We start from the raw sequence: 23606 nt of genomic DNA, 5'->3' as shown, positions 1-23606 counted from the left end.
CAAATAAATCCACTCCTAATGTGGAATTCTCCTATATTCATGTCTACTTGGCGAGTGCCAGTGTGCATAAAATGTTTCTTTCAATATCATCATTTTTTATATATTGTTTTAAAATTTTGTACCAGAACAATAGGGTCACCCCACTTAATGTTGTCTCATCTTGTGGAGATCCCATCACCAAATTTACAATTAATTCCCTCAAATGTCAATGAACATCAACCCTAAACCTAATTGTCTCCCTATATAAACCTTAGCTTTCCTCTCCTCCTGGCTCTCCCCAAGGTCATTTGCTCAGTCCTCCATCCATTTTCTCTACTTGGGTAAGTTAATGCCTTGCTAAATTAATCGATCTTAACAACATTTGCAAATTTGATTTATTATTCATATATAATATCTTAGCAAGTTTAATATCTCACTTTGTTGATTTTTGTAGACAGGAAGGAAAAAAAAAGAAATGGGTAGAATGAAGCTTCTGGGTCTTGCTTTAGCAATACTGATGATGGTGAGTTGCTGCTTGGCTGCAAATAGAAAGGTTATAAAAGTGGAAGAGGAGGTCAAGCATGAACGAACCCTGCTTGATAATGGTGGCACTATCAGAGTCGGCTATCCATCTAGCGGTGTGGACAACCATCATCGCCTTCCTAGGCAGGATTTCAATAACTATCCTGGTGGTAGTGGTAGCGGGGATGGAAGCTGGTAAAATAATCAGATCAGTACTGCTATATGGTGATCGTAGATGGAATAATTATCGATGATGATAGTGTGATATTTCGTGTTTAATTAGGTGTTTCGAGATGTATCTCTGAGATCTAATAAGTTAGCTTCTATACCGTAGCCTGTACCTTGTATTCCTGTTTTGTTTTACATATATGTATATATAGTGTGATATTGCATGCATGCACAGGGTTAAATGTATTGCTGTTTACATGAGATGGCCGAATTTACGTCAACCGCCAAAATATTCCTAGTCTTTGCATGCCCTTCTTATACATGATTACTTCATATATGGGCCATTTTGTCGTAATGCAAGGCCATACTATTAAGCAACCATTAAAAGTCTAAGTAAAATCCAATCAAAAAGATTACTCCTAAGGTCTTACCCCCCTCAATTTTCAAAGACCATAGTTTTAAGCTGTCACTTTATTGTTATTAAGTGGAAGATTTGATGACCATTGCTACTGTAGAATACAGAAGAACACGAATTCAAATGAAAAAAATTCAAAATAATTTTAATAGTAAAACAATCCATCTTAAAAAAAATAGAATTTAAATAATTACATATGTACATTTATATATTATCATAATTTAAAAATAAATAAATATTGTTTTATTATCAATTAAACTAATTAATAAAATTCAACATTCGACTTATCAAGGAAAAATAAAATTATCAATCAATTCATATTTCTACCAATGCAACTTACTTGAATTAAACAACTTTAATTATTAAGGATGATTGTTATTCTTAGAGGTATGGATTTAAGCATAACATTTGTAAAGATATTTAAAATTTATTTTTTAATAGTCGAATCTTTCGAATAAAATATATTAACTTATAATCACCTTAAATTAATAAAAAAATTATCGATGAAGAAACTCGAGAGTTTACCCTGAAACAGTGAAACTAAAAACTGTTCTATACATTTATGCTTTAATTAAACCCTACCATGACCAATCCAAATAGCTTCTCGCAAACTGTATTTCAAATCGACTTCAAACTTTTATTCCTTCTAATTTCCAAAATGATTTCTCTCGCCATGTAACTATCCAGCAGCAATGAGAGCACGGTGCCATAATTTTCGTTCAACATTTAACATGACAAATAAATGCTGCCATGGTGACCTGAAACCTTGTACTAGCAGGATTTTTCGTTGCTAAATTTCTGAAAATTGCCACAAAGAACAGCTAGCACATTACTCACTCATTTCTACTTCAATATGATCAATGTATGCTCAACCGGCAAAGTCATTAATCAATTGACCTCCAAATTGCCTCCTCAGATGCTGCTCCCGCTGTTGATATTGTTGTTGTGCACTTTCCACACCATGCCTAAGTCCTAAGGTAAGTGACACAGCTCCGAGCCCCACATTCTCCAGCCCGCTTTGCTCGAATGGTGTAAAACCCATCAACGAACCCTCCATGTTTGTTGGGATATCAAAATCCACCCTTGAACGTTTCTCATGATTCCAGTGTTGCACATCATGTGCATCACCCGCAATGTCGGCTACCAGAATATCGGAGCAAGCCACTTGCTTGACAGGTAATGCACTTACACATGACCTGTTGATAGATTGGTCATCGTTAAGCTGACTAGTACATCCTTCACTAGTAGATTTGCAGTCATTTTCCCTCAAGTTCTGATTTCCTTCTGCCAAGCCTTTGCTTTCAAGCATATGTATCTCCTCCACCATTGGTTTCCAAACCCGAACACGCGCATTTATGAACCAGTTAGATACCTGCATTAACAAATCAAAAGATCATGAAAGCTATATATTTGCAAGACATAATCTTTGCAAATCTAACGAAAGATGCTTCAATCAAGATATTAATTGTACTACATTCTCATTGGATCACATAAATAGTGTTGCTCTAATTAATTAAATAAACAAGAAGAACAGATAGCCCACCTGATTTCGAGATAGACCAGTTTGAATGGCCAACATGTGCTTATCTGTGTCTGTGGGGTACCTACAAGAAAAGCAAATAGAGTGAACACATCAGATTACACATTTAAGAGAACAAAAATAGATAGAAGACTAGTGAGACTTACGGGTGAAGAAAATGTTCAAAGAGCCAAGCCCTAAGAATCGCTACCGAACGTTCTGGTAGGCCTCTCTGGGGCCTCCAGCCATGTTGTTGGGTTTCAAGTAACCCCATGTTAACCCCACCAGAATTCTGACCCACATACTTAAGCCTAGACATATTTATATCACCTTTACTACTGCCAGTACCAGTAGTTGGGGACAATAAATCTTCCCCAAGGGCTCTAGATATGTGCCTAATCTGGTCTAAAATAGCATTCCGTAAGCACTGAAAATTCTTTGCCACTGTCTTCAAAGCCAAGGAAAAGTAGGGCGTGGCAGCACCAAGACCAGCTACAGATTCAAATGAAGCAACCACCATTTTCATCTGCTGATGGTATAGCTTGTAACTTCTACAAACCTTTTCATCTCAAGAAACATACAGGTTAATCATCATATTAAATAATGATTGGAATTAAAGACAAATGATAAAGACAACTTAGGATCCCTAGTGAAAATTAAGATGCTTCACGTAATTAAATTTACCATGATGAAAACTGATGCAATTTGGAGTAACTCCAATAACAATAATGATTCGGAACAAGGAAAAGATAATGAAAGTTATTGTACAACAGCAATTTTACTGTAGTCGTAATTATCTGATCAAGCACATTGACCAAATTAATTAGGTAAATCAATAGTAACAATGATACTAAACATGGGTGTTATGGAAACTGCATGACTTATTATTATAACCTATCATCGGGCCCTCAGCCACAGCAAGAGTACAGCTTGTTGATAATAAAGTTTAGTGAATCATGAGCAAAGAACCTTCTTTGATTGATTTTGTATAAGATAGTATATCTTTAATGTAGTATTATGACTATCAGAAAGATAATACGTTATAATAGAATGTAGCTTGAAAACACATGTTGTGTATTATGCATAATCATGGCTTAAAATATTTAATTCAGTGTTTAACGTATGATATTTAGAGGGTTTTGTCTTCAGGGATTTTTCTGGTTTCTCATCTTGCTGTTTAGTTGTCTGGTGGTGGAGGCCGCCTCCACCACCGCCCTTGCTGCTTTACGCTATCTCTTGACCGTTTCACTCAAGATCTCAATAGGCCATCACAGTGTCGCTGAATCTCCTTTTTTTTCTTTGAATATGGGATTGGTCGGTCTAGCCATGGTGTTTTTGGTTAGGGTCCGTTTGGCTTCCGTCTCCAAACTTGCTACTCGATTATTCGGGCGTTCTTTTCTTGCTTGGTGAGATCGTTTCTCTCTCTACTAGCTGTGATGTTATCTCTGTTCCTATTCGAGTGATGTTTCGTGCTTCAGATATGGTTTTGCATGTTTTAGTTTCACAATTTTGTGTTTCTGCGTGGGTTAATAGTTTAGCTGCGGGAGTCAGAGTGTGATACTTTTTTCTGCATGCAAGCTGTTTGTGAAAATGTCATAGTGAACTAGTCTATTGCACGCTTGATTTATTTCAACATGTGGGAGAGTGTTTCAGGTCGTTCGTCGGAATCTGTTGCGTTGTTTGTGGTTATTCCTTCATATACTCTTCATTGGTTAGGTTTATGGCAAAAAGTGAGTTGTTTAGGTGAGGTTCCGAGTGTGTTTATTTCAGAGAAGAGGAGTCGAGTACGAGTTTTTTGGGCGTGAATGTCAGGTTGTGGTGGTTTATGGCTTTGGTCTTTGAGGATGTTTGTCGTGGTTTTTTAGAGGGGCTAGAGTAGTTTTAGAATTTGTATTTTAGTGTAAGGTTTTTAGTAGTTTATTTTTATTGTTAGTCTGTTTTCCTGTGGCTAGAGTGTTTATGGTTGACAAATTGTTTTCTGGTGGATTACTTCATTTCTCTGTTCCCTGTTTGGTGGGTGTGGTTGCCCAGTGGCCTGTGCTGTGGTGGTTGGTGTTGTTCTTGTGCTTTGAAGTTCTTCCGAGGTTGAGTGTGTGTCGTTGCTGCTAGCCGTCTTGTGTTTGCTTTGGCAAGCCTTTTGATTTGTGGTGTTGCTTATAGATGCTGTTCACCGTCCGTTCCTGCGTGTGTTTTGCTTTGTGTATTCATTGTTGGCTCTCCGGCCGATGTTGGACCGGCGAATTCAGCAGCAATTGCTGTCAAGATGTCTCCTAGGTTGCAGGTGGGTTCAATTGCAGATGCTGGTATCGAGGTAAACTTTATTGAAGAATGTTTCATTGTAATATTTTAAAAGAAAAGTCAAGATGGTGCCTTGTAAAGTTGTTACCCGCATGCAACTCCTGTTGTGGGAATATGGGGATGTCGATAATAGTTTATTCGATATGCCCATAGTGTTGTCGGATGGGTTGTTTTATCAGTTGGCGGAGGAGAGCATTGGTTTAGTGGGTTTTATTAGACTTGCACGTTTCTTGCGGTAATTTTTGCAATTTGGGTGTTGTTTCCGCTAGTATTACTGCAAGCTTTGCCTCTTAGTTTGTCGAGTGATCTCCTTTTTATTCAGGAAGCTTTTGTTGTTGATTGTGATGATTCTTGATGGGTTTCTTTTCGTTTTTTCCAGATGATTTGGGTTGGTTGGGTAGTCTCGTGTAGTTGTTGATATATGGTATTATGCTTCGGTCTTTGGCCGTGTCTGTTGGCAGATAGTGTTAGTTTCAGCAAGTGTGGTACTCCAAGAATCAATGCTAGCCTTCGTTCAAGGTCTGGGTGCGGTTGATGTTTTGTCTGATGTGGTGGTTCGTTCCTTTGGTTTGCTGTCGGTGACCGATCTCGTTTTACTTCTCAATTCATTTTATGGGTTGTTTGTGTTGTATTATTCTTGAATTGATTTGGGGTTGTGGTAGGGTTGGGGTATGGTTTATGTGATGTTACAGTTTTGTGCCTTTGATACTTACCACCTCAAGGAGGTTTTTTAATGAGATCCTTGAGGTGGTGTACTTTGTAACCTTTCTTAATACAAAATACCCTATTTCAAAACAAAAAAAATAGCTTTGAAGGAGTGGTCTGCATTGTTCTGTTAATTGAAATGTATCTTGATTTGAAGGTTTGGCAAGATAATAATTGACTTAATATAAAACAATCAAATGTTGTTTCTAAATTAGAACAAACATTCTTAAATTTTAGAGCTAGCTAATGGAAAATATAGGTCCTCTGTGACTCATGATCATTCGTTGCCTACGGCTAAACATAAAAGTTATTCGATGCAGGCTACTGTTCTTGTTGTTTCAATCCTTGCAAAGCGGTCTGACACAATAATATAAGAAAAGAGCAGCAATTTTCTAATGAGTAAAAACACTAGCACAGATCCCCTTCGCTAAACTACTACGGCTTCGTAGTTTGATGATTTTCACATATTGGGAGCTCTCAATTGCAGAAACTTAATTTCTACCAAGCAAGAGTTCAAAATAACAAGAAAAGAGGATTTACGGATACCATGAATGCAGGCAAACATTAAATGCATGAACTATTTACAGAAATTTGGCACCAAATCCAGTAAAATATGCCATACTCGTATTATCAAGCAGCATACGTAAATACAGTATATCTCAGTCTCAGGGATTTGATCAACACAATTTTCATGGGTATGTAGAATCATGACTCGATAATACTTAAATCATTAGACAATTAATAGATGAATACAGCCAATTCAACTTTCAACATAATGAAGCATTTCTTTTACTGACAATGATACAAGTATAACCAAGCATTTTTTATGCATAATATTCCATCAATAAGTATGTATATATATATATAATCATGCTTAGGGCTTATGTTCCTACATATGAAGTTATGAACAACTGAACAATATTTATAAGCCATAAAGTTAATTTCGAAACTTCACAAGAATACAATTATTGAGATGAATTGTTTGGGGTGGGGGTGGATCTACAAGCTTTAACAACAGCAACTCTTACTGAAAAGGCGACATGCCATCCAAAGCACTATTTGTTTGAAAAGACAATGCTTAGCTAGACTAGATTTATAACCAATCCCAGCCCAACTTGCTCGATTGAAAGAGAATTTTTTTTAATATCAAATCAAATGATAGCAAAATGTGAATCAATTCCAATTAAAATTAATAATAATATTAATAAAACTTGAAAGCTTAGTGCTTCCATTCAAATGGAATTAACAAGATCAATGGGCGCTGTAAGGTTACATGGCATAAAAAACGCACATTGTGCATAGTATCCCTAATTAATGTTCATTGAAAACACACATAAAAATTAAATGCAACACAAACGAGAAAGGAGAAACGATTACCAACCTCCTGCTGCATGTATGCAAGCTTTGCCTTCTTCTGTTGGTAATCAGGTCTACAAGATTCATTAGAACTGTAAAAACTAGAGGACAAGCCCCCTGAACTATTTCCCTTGCTAGTTCCAGCCTCCATATCAGCACCAGCCGAATCTGAACCAATAGCATCACTGGAGACCCCTCGGATGTGTCACAAACTTTAAAGGGCTTAGAGTTGGTCGCATGACAGAATTCATCCAACAGCTCTTGTGCTGGCTTCAAAAACCTTGAATTCTTAAGAATATTTGCATATCCAGTAAAGGGGCCAAGGGGATAGTTTGACGATGAACGTAATTAGTTGAAGTTCCACCAGTGTCCTGAAGGGATTTTCCGTTAGCTTTACCTGCTAAAGATGGTTTTTGCATCGAACAAAAATTACCCAGATTTAAAGTTTTAGAATCTTGGAGTTCCTTGAATTCACCAGGCCTTGAGTGTAAGCCATCATAACCGTACTCATCCTCTGTGAATTGAACGTCATCCGCACTACAAATTTTGGATGGGGGTTAATGAGAGAGAAAGAACTATCCCTTGGGTAGTAGGAGCATCACTCGCAGCGGCCCTTAGTTCTTCCGTACTCTTGCATGCCAAAAACCCCCAATTCACCACACCACTGTTGAGAATGTTCCACCAATGGTCTATTCATCCAAGCACCGGCGTCTCCACATTGCAAAGGATTTGCTTGATTCCCACAGAAATTCACCCTTGAACATCGGTCAGCTTCTCTGACATTTTGATGTTCGTGAGAAGCAACTTCAAGTTCCTGAGTGCCGATGGAAGCTGTAGTAAGGAAATCCTGTTGAGCATTCTGATAAAGTGAAGGTGAAACAAATTGCAAATTCCCATAACTTGGCTTTAGATGTTGCGTGGCTGCAGATATACTGCTCGCCCTTGCTTTATTTGACATGACTTCCTCAACAAACCTAGGGTCCTGATTGCTTTCCCTACCAGCTAATCCACTTGCGTAACCTACCATCCAACCAAAAATATGCTTGAATCAACACTCTTCCAGTTTCCACAACCATGTGGACCACCGGAGACGTTAGATGAAGCATTGAATTTGAATAAATTTGAGTGAAATACCTGAAAACGACGATTCTTCAGCAAGCATTTGCCTGTGTTCTTGAGATGTTTGCAATTCCTGAGGTAGCATTGCACATCTTGAGCAGGAAAAACATTAGAGTTTGAGGAGCCATGGAAGTTGCCTGAAGAAAAAACATCTGGATCGAGTAACACATGGTCATTTCGAACACTTTGAACTTGAATAAAATCTGGGTTTAAGGTGTTGGGAAAGTCCTCCACTTGCTGAACCCTCAGCTTATCTCGTAGGCTTTGCTGTGCCACATGCGATTCATGTCTAAACTTGCTCATATCCATAACTAAGATGACACTTGCACATTTGATTTAACTAGGATTCCATGGATTAGCCTACCCGCAGAAACTCATGCAATGCCAGTTCAGCTTCCAGCAGGAAAACGACGCAATTCATCGAGCTCAGTATTCCATTTCCAAGATCGATATTCTGCGATAAAAGCACCAGAAAAAAGGACAAAGGTGTATTACATGTGGCAATAATTATCAAAGCAGAAAACCACATCTCAGAAGAAAAAAAAGAACACTAAGCTACCCATGAAAGCCAGAGAGAGAAGAAGAGAAAGAGCTTTGATGAATGACAAGAAGTACCCTCAACATGAACAGAAATTCATGTGAAGTTGAAACAACAGTGCAGACAAGATTCTACTGGCGAATCCAAAATAGAAATAGTAACAAGAAAAGTCATGGAAAGCGAAAGATATAGCTTAGCAAGCAAATTTACTTCACTTGTCAACCTTGCTCAGTTTTTTTTTACGTTGTTTCATTTTATTGTTTACTGTTAGAAAGTTAGAAACAATCTACAGATCAAAACAAGCCAACGCTTAACTATTATCATTGCTTCACATGATGATCCAAACCAAAGCTTAGCCTTGCCGAAATAGTAGGAAAAAAAACAACACAAATAAATGAAACAAGGAAAGAAAGTATACCCAGAGATCAGATCAGAGGATTACTAAGAAACACAGCAACCAAAGCAAGTTAGATGTTTTTCTTAATAAACCAGATAAAGGCCACACCCCAAAAGTACAAAAGCAAAAATGAACTCCACGTTAATCTCTGGAGCTGGAAACCCTAAGTTTTCGAAGTGGACGAACCCAGGGCCCTAGCCTCCTATCAGTTTCAACTTTAAAAAGCAAGGTTTCATGAAATAAGATCAAGAGAAGCTTTCTCCTTGGTATTTTCCAGTGAACGTAATTGTGTGTATGGCTGTTTCAGTGGAAACTGCTTCATGTGGAACAATAAGAAACACTAAAATAATGAATTTTTACATGAAAAAGGGAAATGAAATGATATTTCATAATGCTAAAATTTTCAACCTACAAAAAAGAGGCTGAACACAACCATCACCAACCAAGAAAAAGAACCAACAGCCCGCCAAACTATAAACTATATAATTTGTAATTACTGTTCATAAAAATAAGTTACCTCCTCAAAAAAAAACCTTTAGAACTCAATTACAAGACGAAATTTTCTGGGAGATTTCCAGCAAGAAAATTACTGGTTTTAGATTTGGAATGACGAAAGAGATAGTTGAATGTAACGGAGAAAGGTGAAGGGATATGAATTGCATGTCCCCTCGTAGGGTCCCTTTTCAACCTAATTTTTCAATACGTGGGGGCGGATTTAGAAGGGAACAGCCTTGACTTAATAATTTTTAATTACCTGTCAAATCATTGTTTTAAGAGTCTGATCTCACCTTAAATAATGCCATCTTTTACAACTTTGCAATTCTTTAATAACTTTAATTATCAAAGTCATCTGCCATCCCAATACTCTTTTGTTAACTGCGATCACCGGTCCGCTCCAATTATAAGACCCGAATAACCACCTCTTCCCCGTTCCGGGGATAGCTGAAAATTGCCATTTATAGCCTAAATTAATAGCCAACAGCTCGGCTTTATTCGGTTCAACGACACCCACAGAACATGAATAAAAGCACAAGCAACACTCCACTCGTAAATTGACAGACCTTGTTTAGTGTCTTTTTATGATAATTAATACTTCATATGTTCAATATTGAATCATACTTTCGGGATTAAAGGTTAGTTCCTCCCCCCCCCCCACAATATTTAGTAGCGTTTCCTATGATAAAATATATTTGTAGTTTAATTAATTACAATAATCAGTTGGTTTAGTGGGATGAGACACTAGGTACCTTAAGCAAGACCAATGGTTCGAATTCTGGTGTTTGCGAATGGAGCAAACTGGGTTAGGAGGGTCGTCTTCGCATCTGCAGTATCCGATCTGGATTAGTCAATAAATAGATCAAATACCAGTGATTAATTAAAAAAGTGTGATTTTATTTTTTTATATAAAATTTAATTTGTTTTACTTGAAATGTAGGAATTATTTTCTTACAATCATAATAATATGATTTCTATAAAAAAAAAATCAACATGGATGAAAATTAAAAGAAAAACGCTAAGAACAAATCAATGCATGATTGCATTCTTGGATATTTTATTAATGTCAAAAAACATTATTTTTAAAATAAACTGTTCTAATAAAATTAATCGTTTAGTAAGAAAATAAACTATTATATATATATATATATATTGAAAAAATATTATATTTTATTCATCATATTAAATTTCTCTGTTTTAATTTTTAATATATCTCATTTAAAATGTATTATTAAAAAGTTAAAATAATAATATTTATATTTATTTTACTTCTTAATATATCAAACTAAATTTGTTTAATTTTCAATTACTTTTTAAAAAATAATTTTTTGTTTTTTATTTTATTTTATAAAAATATATAATCTTTTAAAATTATCTGTTTAATTAATTAACACGAGATAAATTTATTTTGGTCCAAAATAAAAGCGCCATAGGGATTGTCTCAGGAAAGGCGGACTAATATACGGCTAATACACGACGTTACCAGATATATTAAAAGATATTTGATAAATTCGATTTAGCGCTACCGGAAATATCGAGTAATAATAATATAATATGTGGAAATCATGAAGAAATATTAAAAAATTTGGCAACCGACAAACTTAGCTTGTCGGTTTGTGTCGATACTTTATAAAAATATATTGATCCATAATAATATAACAGGTAAAAAAATGACAAAACCGGTTTATAAATGACAAAACAGATAAAGCGCTATCGGATATGTTGATAGTGTTAATACTTTATTAAGTATCGACACTTTTGGAATTTAAAAGAGAATAAGTTATAGCGCTAATAAAGTGTCGATACTTTATAAAAATGTATCGATCCATAACAATATAACAGGTAAAAATATGACAAAACCGGTCTCGAAATAACAAAACCGGTAAAGAGCTACCGGATATATTGAAATTGTCGATACTTTATTATAAGTTTCGACAATTTTGAAATTTAAAAGAAAAGAAGTTATAGCGCTAATAAAGTGTCGATACTTTATAAAAATGTATTGATCCATAACAATATAACAGGTAAAAAAATGACAAAACCGGTCTATAAATGACAAAACTGGTAAAGCGCTACCAGATATGTTGATAGTGTCGATACTTTATTATAAGTATTGGCATTTTTGGAATTTAAAAGAGAATAAGCTATAGCTCTAATAAAGTGTCGATACTTTATAAAAATGTATCAATCTATAACAATATAACATGTAAAAATATGACAAAACCGGTCTCGAAATGACAAAACTGGTAAAGAGCTACCAGATATGTTGAAAGTGTCGATATTTTATTATAAGTATCGACACTTTTGAAATTTAAAAGAAAAAAAGTTATAGCGCCAATAAAGTATCGATACTTTATAAAAATGTATCGATCCATAACAATATAACAGGTAAAAATATGATAAAATCGGTCTCGAAATGACAAAACCGGTAGTAAAAAAGTGTGCTTGTGTGGTTATTTTTATTTCAGAATTTTTATTTTTTAATACAAAATGTTGGATATTTTAAGCAAAACCCAGTAAGAAAAGAACAAAAACTTTACAGTAACAAAATACTAACATTGAGAAACCCACAATGTTATCAGTTTCTCAAAGAACAAAAACCCAGAAACAGGTAACTTTACAATATAACCGGTAAAAATATACTGGTTAATTAGCAAATAGGTTTACATTATGTATCGACACTCTTTAAATATGTGTCGATACTTTTTTCCCAAAATGAAAGCACAACGAGGTGCACGCATAAAGTGTTGATACATTTAAAATTGTATTAATCCCAAAAATATTAAAACCGATAATTATAATGTAATAGGCAAATTTACAATGTTACCGGTTTAAATATACATGTTTAGTTAGAAAATAGATCAATATAAATGCTACCTAATATATTATTATACTTGATAATATTTATGATTAAATAATATAACATAACTGATTTAAATTTTAATCGATCATTTATTTAACAAATTACATCATTTTTTAACTGTTTTTTAGGCGTAGAAGAAGTTCCATTTGGAGTTTGATAGGAATTCATGGAACACAGTTCAGTGAGGCATAGGGAAAACTGTAGATGAGATCAGCAAGAGGTTTATCCTAGAAACTGCTACCACTGTTACTCCTCTCCCGTTTTCAATGCTGACCGCCAAAGATATCTTTTGCTTACAAACTCTTCTTTCTGATTACCCAAAAGAAACGCTTAGAGGGTGTTTGGTTCAAGGAATGTGGGATTTTTATGGGATGAAAATCCCACATTCTCATGTTTGGTTGGCCGGGAATCTCATTCCCGGTAATATTTTATTACCAATAGTAGATTTTTTGGGGTATATTACCGGAAATGTCATTACCTCCCTTCCCTTAGGTATTGTAACATTACCGGCATTTTGGACTAAAATGCCCTTAAATTTTTATTTTTTTTCAAAAATATCATTCTTCTGTCATTGAATAATAAAAATTCTACGAATGTTAAATTACAAATTTATCCTTAAATTATTTTAGATTTACAAAAAAAAGTCTATAATTAAAATTTTATATGAAGTTTAGGGGTTAAAAAAATTTTACATTTTCATTAAACCTTTTTTATATTTTTAATTTTGTAAAAATATTATATAAATATTATGAATTTAATTTTTTAAAGAAAATATATAAATATTTTACAATTTGTAATATTATACAAATATATAATAGGATTTGGTCAAATATACATTCCAATAATCTTTTATTCCTTTAACCAAACACGGTAATCTTACATTCCTGCTAAACCAACCAAACACAAAATACAACATTCCCAGTAATCCTATTCCTTGGTAATCTTTTATTCCCACTGATAATCTTACATTCCGTGAACCAAACGCACCCTTAGTGATTGAAGGGAATAAAAGCCCCGTCACCTCAATCCTGTACGGCCAAACTAGTTCCTTTCAATCTCTATCATAGATGCATCATCATTTAAACCAAATTTGTAGGCGTTTTGAGTGATATATTACCCTTAGAATCAATACTTACTTGATAGATACCCTCACCTCAAATATTACTATCTAGTATCATTTCTTATACGATAACAATAAAGTGTGGATCATTATCTGTATTTTTGCGGGGTTTTGTCCCAATTGATGACACGTTAAGGCCATCCACGCCTTTGTGGACTTCTGACACTACGAAAAGCGCAGATCATGCATTATGCACATTGAATTATTGAGAGTTTATTATTATCCGAGCCTGAGAACTCGGCTTTTAAACGCTCCCCCTCCCTTATAAATAAGGCACCCTCTGAATGTAAACATCACCACACAAAAATTACTTGTTTAGTCTCACTTCTATCAAGAGAAGTAAATTTTGTTATTGTTTTTATAAGGTAAAATTATTTTATATTATATTTATATTATATTTAATTATTTGAACAAAATTTATTTTACTAATTATTTTATATTTTTTGTTGTAAAATTGGAAAGCGAGATCATACCTCTAGACATTTTACCAATACGGTAACAATATGAAATTGTGTTATTTAAATTATTGTGAAATTTTTGTAAATTTTTTTGTATTTGTTTATATTTTAATTCATATACTATTTATTTAATTAGACGTATTTCAGCTATTATGTTTGTGGATATAAAACTCTCAATCTTTCAAACTCTGAAAATGACGCGTATTAATGCTATTGTTTACTATGATGGAAAAATCCCGGAAGATGAAACTGGCGTCGTCTTCGTATCAAATCATTATGTCAGAATATCCTTCAAGAGAAATATCATTCTTGATGAGCTGATCACTAAAATTTCAAGGAAGGTTAATGTTGTAAGTACTAGAAGACTGTCTTCACTTTAGTACAGATTTCCAACTGCAGTATTTCCGTTAAATTATACAACGTTCGAATTTTCCAACGATGACGATGTTACTATGATGATTGATTCTCATAATCAATATTCAGACACCAATAAACAGATGTATGCAACATTTGTTGAAGTGTATGCGGTTCGTGGTATGTCATTAGTGTAACATCCCAACTACCGGACTAGTGACCAAAGTGTAAAGTTTATAAGCTTGATGGTTAAATTATGATAAATTGAAAAGTACAGGGACTTAATTGGAACATCTTTGTGTAGGGTTGAATAGCAAAGAAGGAAAGTAGGAAGGGCATATTAGTCATTAGTCAAGAAAATAAATAAAAACCCATTATGGTTGTTTTATATAACCATGTAGAAGAGGTGAGAAAAAAATTAGAAAACTCTATACATTTTCTTCATCATTTCTTCCTTAATCTACCGTGACTCCATAAGCTAAGGTAAGGATTCTTCTAATCGGTTGTTCTTTGTAATTTATAAGAGGTTTTGATTCTTGAGGTATTTGAAAAACTTAAGGAAAACTTAAGTTTGCTTAAAACTCAAAGATTGATAAGTTACAAGAGGTTTCTAGGTGAATTATTGAGAAATAATTAGTAAGTGAAGTTTGAGGTTAAATTTGACTTGTCATCAGTTAAAATAAAAGACTTATGAGGTTAGAAAGGTTTTATAACAAAATTGAATATTTGGTATGATTTTTGATTCCAAGTATGCTATTGAAAATTTGAATGTTTAGGAGTACTAAAGTGAAATAAGTTGGTTTGGGAGAGTATACAACAACAACAACAACAAAACCCAATTCCCATATGCAATGGGGTAAGGGGGAGGTAGGGTAGTAGGCTGCCCCCAACGCCAGGTTGAGAGTAGCTTCTGTGGAAGACCTCCGGCAGTCAGAAAATTAAAAATATAGATAAAATGCAATGCATGTATAAATAAATACATAAATACATAGTTGAACATTATTCATATGCAGTCATTAATATCATATGCGCGTCTGTACTGGGCAGATATCCCTGCAAAAAAAAAATCCCTGTGAAAAAATCTCTGTATATAGACAGAAACGTAAGACCCGACTAAATTTAAAAGTGGAGAGAATGATACACAGAAGTCAAACGATAGCAAGCCCAGTTCTAAGCCTTCATAAATACCAATAACATAAACGAATAAAAAATAGAAGACATGGAAATTACTATAAAGGCATTAAAAGAAGACAGAGATGATACACCCTAGAGATGTGACCCACACTACTCGACTATCCTAGTCTTAAGTCTCCATACTTTCCTATCAGAGGTCATGTCCTCGGTAAGGGCTAAATCAATAAAATCAGATCTCAAGCAGTCTTCCTACTTCCGCATTGGTCGTCCTCTCCTTCTGGCACCGTCGACTGTAATCGACTCTACCCTCCTGACCGCATCAGACGGTAGTTGCCTAAGGACATGCCCAAACCACCGTAGTCTTCATTCCCTCAATTTTTCGGAAACAAGCACCACCCCCAAGGACATCCTAATAGCAAAGTTTGTTGTCATATCCCACAGAGTCCTACCGCATGTCCATCGAAGCATTCTCATTTCTGCGGTCTCTATCCTCCTTACATGATCCTTCTTGGTTGCCCAACATTCTGATCCATACAACAGTGCTGGTCTTATTGTCATTCTATAAAATTTTCCCTTAAGTTTTAGAGGCACCTTCTTGTCACACAAAACTCCAGTAGCGGCCCTCCACTTTAGCCATCCCGCCTTTATACGGTGTGTAACGTCATCATCTACACCCCCATCTTTATGTATCATAGACCCTAGGTACTTGAAACAATCCTTTGAGGGGAGAACGTGTCCTTCTATGCATACTTCTACATCTTATTCGTTTTGGTCCCTACTGAAGTTTGAACATAAATACTCTGTCTTATCAATATTGATCCTTAGACCTTTTTCTTCCAAAGCAGTCTTCCAGGTAGTCAGTCTACTATTCAACTCAGATTTTGTTTCAGCAACTAGGACAATGTCATCAGCGAAAAGCATACACCATGGTAAACCGTCTGGTGTCACACAATAGATGGTACACCATGGTTTGGGAGAGTATAGTTGAGTTTAAAAGCTTTAAAGAATAGTTAAATGACAAAGTTAGCAAAGTTTGGAAAATTTCAAGTTAAATGAGTCAGTTTTGGGTTAGGGGTATCGGTACTGGATGAACTATACTTATACTTCAAAGTGAAATATGTGATATTTGGGTATGGGTATCGATACTGGATGACCATTATCGATAACATAAGTAAAAGGTTGGTAAATTATTCATGAAGTATCGATACTGAAGTAGTGGCATCGGTACTGAGGTACCGATACCAATGTAGAAGTATCAGTACCATTTTTAGAAATGGAATTCCAGAACCGAGAAAGGGTATCGATACTGAAGTATAATATTAATACCATAGTAAAGAATTATCGGTATTGTACCTAAGGTACCGATACTATTCATATGGAAATTGTGAAATTAATTGTTTTGTTTAGCATATGTTCTTAAGGAATTATTTATAGTAATTGAACTCCGATATTCATATAGGTCGTATATTTTTGTAGATATCAATCCAAGGCAAGTCCAATACGATTCGAAGCTATAAGAGTGTAACCCCCTCAGACCGATACGGGTAACCTAATCCGATCTAGGGTGTCACATTAGGGCCACCGGGGTAATCCACCCTAAAAATAGCAGAAATTTTAATACTTTTATTAAACATGTAAACTCATAAAATGATATACTAGTATACAGAGATAAAATAGATTTTTAGACTCATATGTAAAACAAAATACAATTACATGCCCCCTAATCACATGTACCATTCTCTACAAGCAACGCCAGAAGAACTCTCTTACTGATGTCGATAGATACACTGATACTATTTTTTTAACCTACAATTGTGAGTAATAGACTGAGCTTTGGAAAGCTCAGTAATATATAACAACCAGATGAAGCAGAAGAATGTGCAGATACATATAAACATATATTTCCTTATTGATCCATACATCTACAAATCTTTATGTTGAGTGGATATCCTCTGATATTTTAGGCAGTAACAGATAATAAGCTTTCAACTTAGAGGGAAATATTTCATTGATTTGGTTCAGGAGATTAAAATATGTTATCTAATGTGTTCTCGTAAAATCAGTGAAAAGATACAGATAAAATATTTCAGTAAAATCGGTTTATGTAACATGTTTTAAAAACATGAACACTACCCCCATCCGTCAAGTCCAAAATGTGTAGGTTCCCCAGAACCATACACCTACCGTCAAGTCCAGTAAGGCCCTGAGCACAAAGTTGAGGAGCCAGTAAGGCCCTGAGCACAAAGCAGATGAGCCTCCAGGTATGTTTCCTCCAACAATACCCCCCAAATAAAATATGTTACGTCTGTAAATGGATATATCAAAAATCAAAACATAATTCAGGTCAGATATCATATCAGAATCCCAATAAGAAATAAAAAAAATCATGTGAATAGGGAACACACTAGAGTTTCCATATATTATTCAGAGGTATTGGATCATCTTATCAAGCAGAGAAACACAGATCTTCAGTATACCGATAGAATGCTGGAAGTTAGAATCACTATTGGAAGAGTTCATTAATTGATAGAATCATCAGTTATTCAGAATATGATTTGAGCTGATAAGGAAGAAATGAAGGTTCAAGACATTTACAGTCTGTGTCGATCCATTGTATTATCGAAATAACTCAAGCTGAACAACTCCCATAACTAATGCATGTTAACTGGTCTATTCATTACCCTTCCAGGTATTCACTCTTTTAATACCAACAATTATAGTCCATAAATCATCTTCTGAGTCATTGTTGAATGGATCTTAAGGAGACGAACATATATTCTAATGGTCTTTATTTCATTTCCATGTTTCAACTATATCAGGAAATGTCGACATACTTGATTTATGGTACATAACCCATAGGGATAATACATCATGTAAGTTCATCCGAGTTTTCAGACTTATCCCAACCACTTACTTAATCCTCAGTTATTGAGGTTACTTAATTCATTTAGTAGATAAATCTATCCCGATTACTCCATAGTAATTCGGACGTTTCTAAATTTTGGATACATATTGTACTTCCGTTCAGTTCAATTTGGTCTTCGTGGTTAATTTTTCTAACGAATATCCACTTCTTAATACCGATATGATCCAGAGTTAAGATGAGCTGAATACTTCCAAAATTATCATCGAGCCAAACTTTAAAAGACGAGCACGTATTCAAGTGATATCTATACCATTCAGGTACTGACATATCATTGGGGATGATCGACTCACTTAAGTTTTGATCCATAACTTTTAAGGATAATACAACACCCATGTTTATTTGGATTCCTTAATTAATCTAAGAGAATTACTTATTCTAGGCCATAAGCGTATTTTGGTCATTTTAGTGCTCTATGTTATTACAATCATTTCATAGCTTGAGGATATCCAATCATTCCTAGGCTTGGTGATATTCTTGGGTCATTTCCATTTCAGGGGTATTTTAGTCATTTTATAGATTCAGGGTATTTAAATTCTTTCCTTCTGTATGACATTATTATTTAATTTAAACTTATCATCTATTCCAGTCATTTCGAACAATTCTTATAAAGGAGTACTTTCGATAACCATTTCATCAAGTATTTACTCTTAATTCAGATATTTTCGGGTCAAGTGCCTTCTCAGATGTTACAAACAGGTTATCAGGAATTTTCTATACAAAAACATGATCTTAATAATTAAATATGTAATTTATCGGGTTAGGTACGAATCCTTAGGGTATTTTCTTATTCAGGGTCAACTCGGACTATTTTTACCTCTCAATGGCATTTTTGTAATTCTTTAACTAGGTAACTTCGGTATTAAAACTCTTAACAGGGATAAATAAAATTTAGAGATCCTAGGGTCAATTATTTTTTCGAATAATCTATGAACTTGAAATTATTCCTTATCAAACTTCTAATTTATTGTACAAGCCATCTTGGGTTTAGAAATCGGTTACCGAGATTTTCTAAGCAAAACTAACATTTTCTATGCACATTAGTAGTTTCATTTTATCAATATGTCTTTACAAATTCTTATTCAACTTTCAGGGTCAATTCTTGTATTTTTACAACATAAGGGTATTTTTGTAATTTTACCTAATCGAAATATTCTCAAAACTTATCACTTAAACCGTATTCGGTTCGAGTCCATCCATAATCAAAAGGGCATAATAGTACAATCATATACATCCGTGAAATTATTCATTATCAACATGTTCCATAAAGCATAAAGAGGTAGTAATGTATTACCTTGTTTTCTGTATCATATTGATAGACCATTTAAACTTCATTCGAGCACCCTCGATCTTGAAATCAACTTCTAATAATTCCTCAGATATATGTCAACATAAATTACAATAAAAACGAAGCTTAATTACGAAAAATGGATCGAATCTGGTGATAAATCAGGGAAAACAGCTTACCAGGTTTGAATTTGGCGAAACAGACTTTAACATAAACATATAATATAACTTCAACACACAACAATACATGAGTAAGTACTATGATCATACCATGCATAACCATATAACATCTCGTATCACCATTACACATATGCACTTGTTACCATTACTATCATATGATCCTAACTTATTACTTATACATATCACATATCGCATATACCTTTTCATGAGAAACACACATATCATTATATCAAATTATATTTATTTTCAAAGCCCATGCACACTATTGAGAACTAAAGGTATGTGAGTATAAAGAGGTTGTGCACAATGTTGTCACCACAGCTCGTATAAATCCCACTAGAGGCGCGTAGAATTTGTCCCGTAGGACCACTGTGTCCCGAAGGACCATTATGTCCCGAAGGACCACTATGTCCCGAAGGACCATTATGTCACGAAGGACCACTATGTCCCAAAGGACCATTATGTCCCGAAGGACCACTATGTCCCGAAGGACCATTATGTCTCGAAAGACCACTATGTCCCGAAGGACCACGTAGACCCTCGACTCTTGGCATGCCAACTATACCTATAGCTATCTTATTATATAACATGGGCATTATTATTCATCTTTTTACATATTCACGTAGGCACATAGTTCACTTTCACATAACATATTTCTATGTAATTCACATTCACTTATCACATAGTTTTTCACTTTTTCTTGTATTCATTTTCACATAGTTCATAGCCATGATTCTTATCTCACAACACATATTCGCATATACATGTTATCATACAACCCATTCATTCAATTATAACATCTAATCTATCTTATTATACTAACATGTATTCATATAATTCATTTCACATACATAACATATCATATAACATTCTATAGAGACACTATGAGTCATTATTTTCACATATATTTTATCATATATATCATGATCACATGACCTACTATCATATATACATGCATTTACATAGTTCACATATAAAGATACATTCAACAATTAGACATATTCATTTACTCATATACCATACATCTAACACCATATGACTATATGTTTATGCTTTAGTACTTATATCATATAATATCAGAATTAGACTCATCACAAGTTTTAATTTCTTAACATAACGTACACTTACTATCATGTACTCACATGGTCTCAATGCTTAAGCTCTTTTTTTCTTTGCGTATCTTACTCTGCAGCCTATCCGAACTTTGCTTTCGATCGATGTCTACACAATCATATATTTATACTATCAGTATTCCATTGATATACTATAATTTATAATTTCTTAGACTAAAAGAAAGATTTATTTCATTTCCTATTGAAGTGCATCGGTATATTATACCATGCATCGATGCATCCCTTAACATGTGCATCGATGCACTACCCATGCATCGGTACAACAATCACCTTCGATATTTTCATTTTTAAGGGGTGCATCGATGCACTCCTTATGCATCGATGCATTAATGGCATTCGATGTTTATTTATTTGAGAGTGCATCGGTACACATTGAATGTGCATCGATGCACATAACCTAAAAATTACATCTTGAGCACGAAAATATCTTGTTTTGACCCCAAATTTTACTTATTAATCCCTCATTGTACCTTAAAACTTATCTATACATATATAAACCTTCTTATAACACTATAACACTTTACCATCTCCCATAATCCACCATAATTCTTGAATCAAAGAATTTCATTAAATTTTCCATGTGTTCTAAATTCAATTCTATCACATCTAACTTCTTAATTAACCCTTTGACAAGTCAAATTCATTATTGGAACTTCAAAAACATTTTAATAACAAAAGTTCATTTCTTAACTCTTAATAGAAATTCATTTCTATTTCTTTCATCTTGGTGTTTTAAGCTTATATAAGTTTTCCTTAAGCTTATATAACACTCAAAGAATAAAACACAACTCAAATATTCAAGAATTAACCATCAAAATTAAAACTCACCTTTGAGGCTTAAGCATGAACACACGGGAAGAAGAAAGAAATAAGAAAAAGAAGAGTTCCAGATAACTCTCCAAACCCACGTGTTTCATTCTTATAAAAGAAAGAAAATATCTTTTAAGCTAACATTACCATAATGCCCTTAAAATCCTTTTATATTTACCATTTCATCCAATAATGAAATATCCCTATTAAAATTCTTGAACTTTCAATTTTTCCTAAATTGATCCCCATATTTTAAAAATTCTCATTTTTATCACTAACCCTGATTTTAGAATGTTATAGGTTTAGGGGATTTTGTTCTTCGGTCGACAACGAACACGATGGTGGTTTCGGTTCATCGTATGGTGGTTGGACGGTGAATAGATCGGAGCTTAAAGTGGGTTGATCGGAGGAGGGAAATGAGGAAAAATCTGCAGAAGATATACGGGAAAAGGGGGTTTATAATTCATCATATAAAAATGGTTAAACTATGAGTTTAGTCACTGAATTTCATTCACTTCTTAAAATGGTATTCTAACTTTGCGATTTTACACTTTAATCCCCAATTTTCGGCTCAAAGAAGTACGATTGTAGTCTAGGGGCATGTACTGATCAAACATCTTTTGAAATTCGATCGGTCGGTCTATCTTGAAAAATATGACTCATCCAAATCTCTGATACCACTAAATGTAACCCTTTCAGACCGATACGAGTAACCCGATCTGATAAAGAGTGTCACATTAGGGCCACCGGAGTGACCCACTGTAAAAATAATAGAAAATTTAAACCTTTTATTAAACATGTAAACTCATAAAATGATTTGCTAGTATGCAAAGATAAAACAGATTTTCAGACTCGTATATAAAACAAAATACAATTACATGCCCCCAATCACAAGTACCATTCTCTGCAAGCAACGCCAGAAAAACTCTCTTACTGATGTCGATAGATACACTGGTACTATTCTTTTAACCTGCAATTGTGAGTAATAGAGTGAGCTTTGGAAAGCTCAGTAATACATAACTACCAGATGATGCTGAAGAATGTACAGATACAAATAAAATATTTCAGATATTTCCTTATTGATTCATACATCTACAGATATTTATGTTGAGCGAATATCCTCAAATATTTCAGGTAGTAACAGATAGTAAGCTTTCAGTTCAGAGGGAAATATTTCATTGATTTGGTTCAGAAGATTAGAATAGGTTATCTAGTGTGTTCCTATAAAACTAGTGAAAAGATACAAATAAAATATTTTAGTAAAATCGGTTTATGTAACATGTTTTAAAAATATGAACACTACCCCCATCCGTCAAGTCCAAAATGTGTAGGTTCCCCAGAACCATACACCCACCGTCAAGTCCAATATGGCCATGAGCACAAAGCCAAGGAGCTAGTAAGGCCCTGAGCACAAAGCTGATGTACCTCCAGTTATGCATCCTCCAACAATACCCCCAAATAAAACATGTTCCGTCCATAAACGGATATATCAAAAATCAAAACATAATTCAGGTCAGATATCAAAACAGAATCCAGGTCAAGTATTAGAACAGAATCCATGTAAGGTATCAGAATCCAGGTCAGAAATCAGAAAAAATATTCTTGTGATTAAGGAACATACTAGAGTTTCCAGATATTATTCATAGGTACTGGATCATCTTATCTAGCAAAGAAACACAAATCTTCAGTATACCGATAGAATGCGGGAAGTTAGAATCACTATTAGAAGAGGTCATTAGTTGACATAATCATTTGTTATTCAGAATTTGATTTGAGTTGATAAGGAAAAAATGAAGGTTCAGGACATTTACAGTATGTGTTGATCCATCGGAT

The 23606-nt window shown here is 34.3% G+C and overlaps 1 pseudogene; it reads right to left on the bottom strand.

Moving 5' to 3' along the window:
• Positions 1-1715: 1715 nt before the first annotated feature.
• On the bottom strand, positions 1716-8961 carry LOC120137154 (annotated as a pseudogene).
• Between the last annotated feature and the right edge of the window lie 14645 nt (positions 8962-23606).

The sequence above is a fragment of the Hibiscus syriacus genome, unplaced genomic scaffold, assembly GCF_006381635.1.
Source record: "Hibiscus syriacus cultivar Baekdansim isolate YM2019G1 unplaced genomic scaffold, ASM638163v2 tig00110652_pilon, whole genome shotgun sequence".
Classification (NCBI taxonomy): domain Eukaryota; kingdom Viridiplantae; phylum Streptophyta; class Magnoliopsida; order Malvales; family Malvaceae; genus Hibiscus; species Hibiscus syriacus.
Note: the sequence above shows the minus strand (reverse complement) of the source record. Positions and strands in the feature narration are given on the sequence as shown.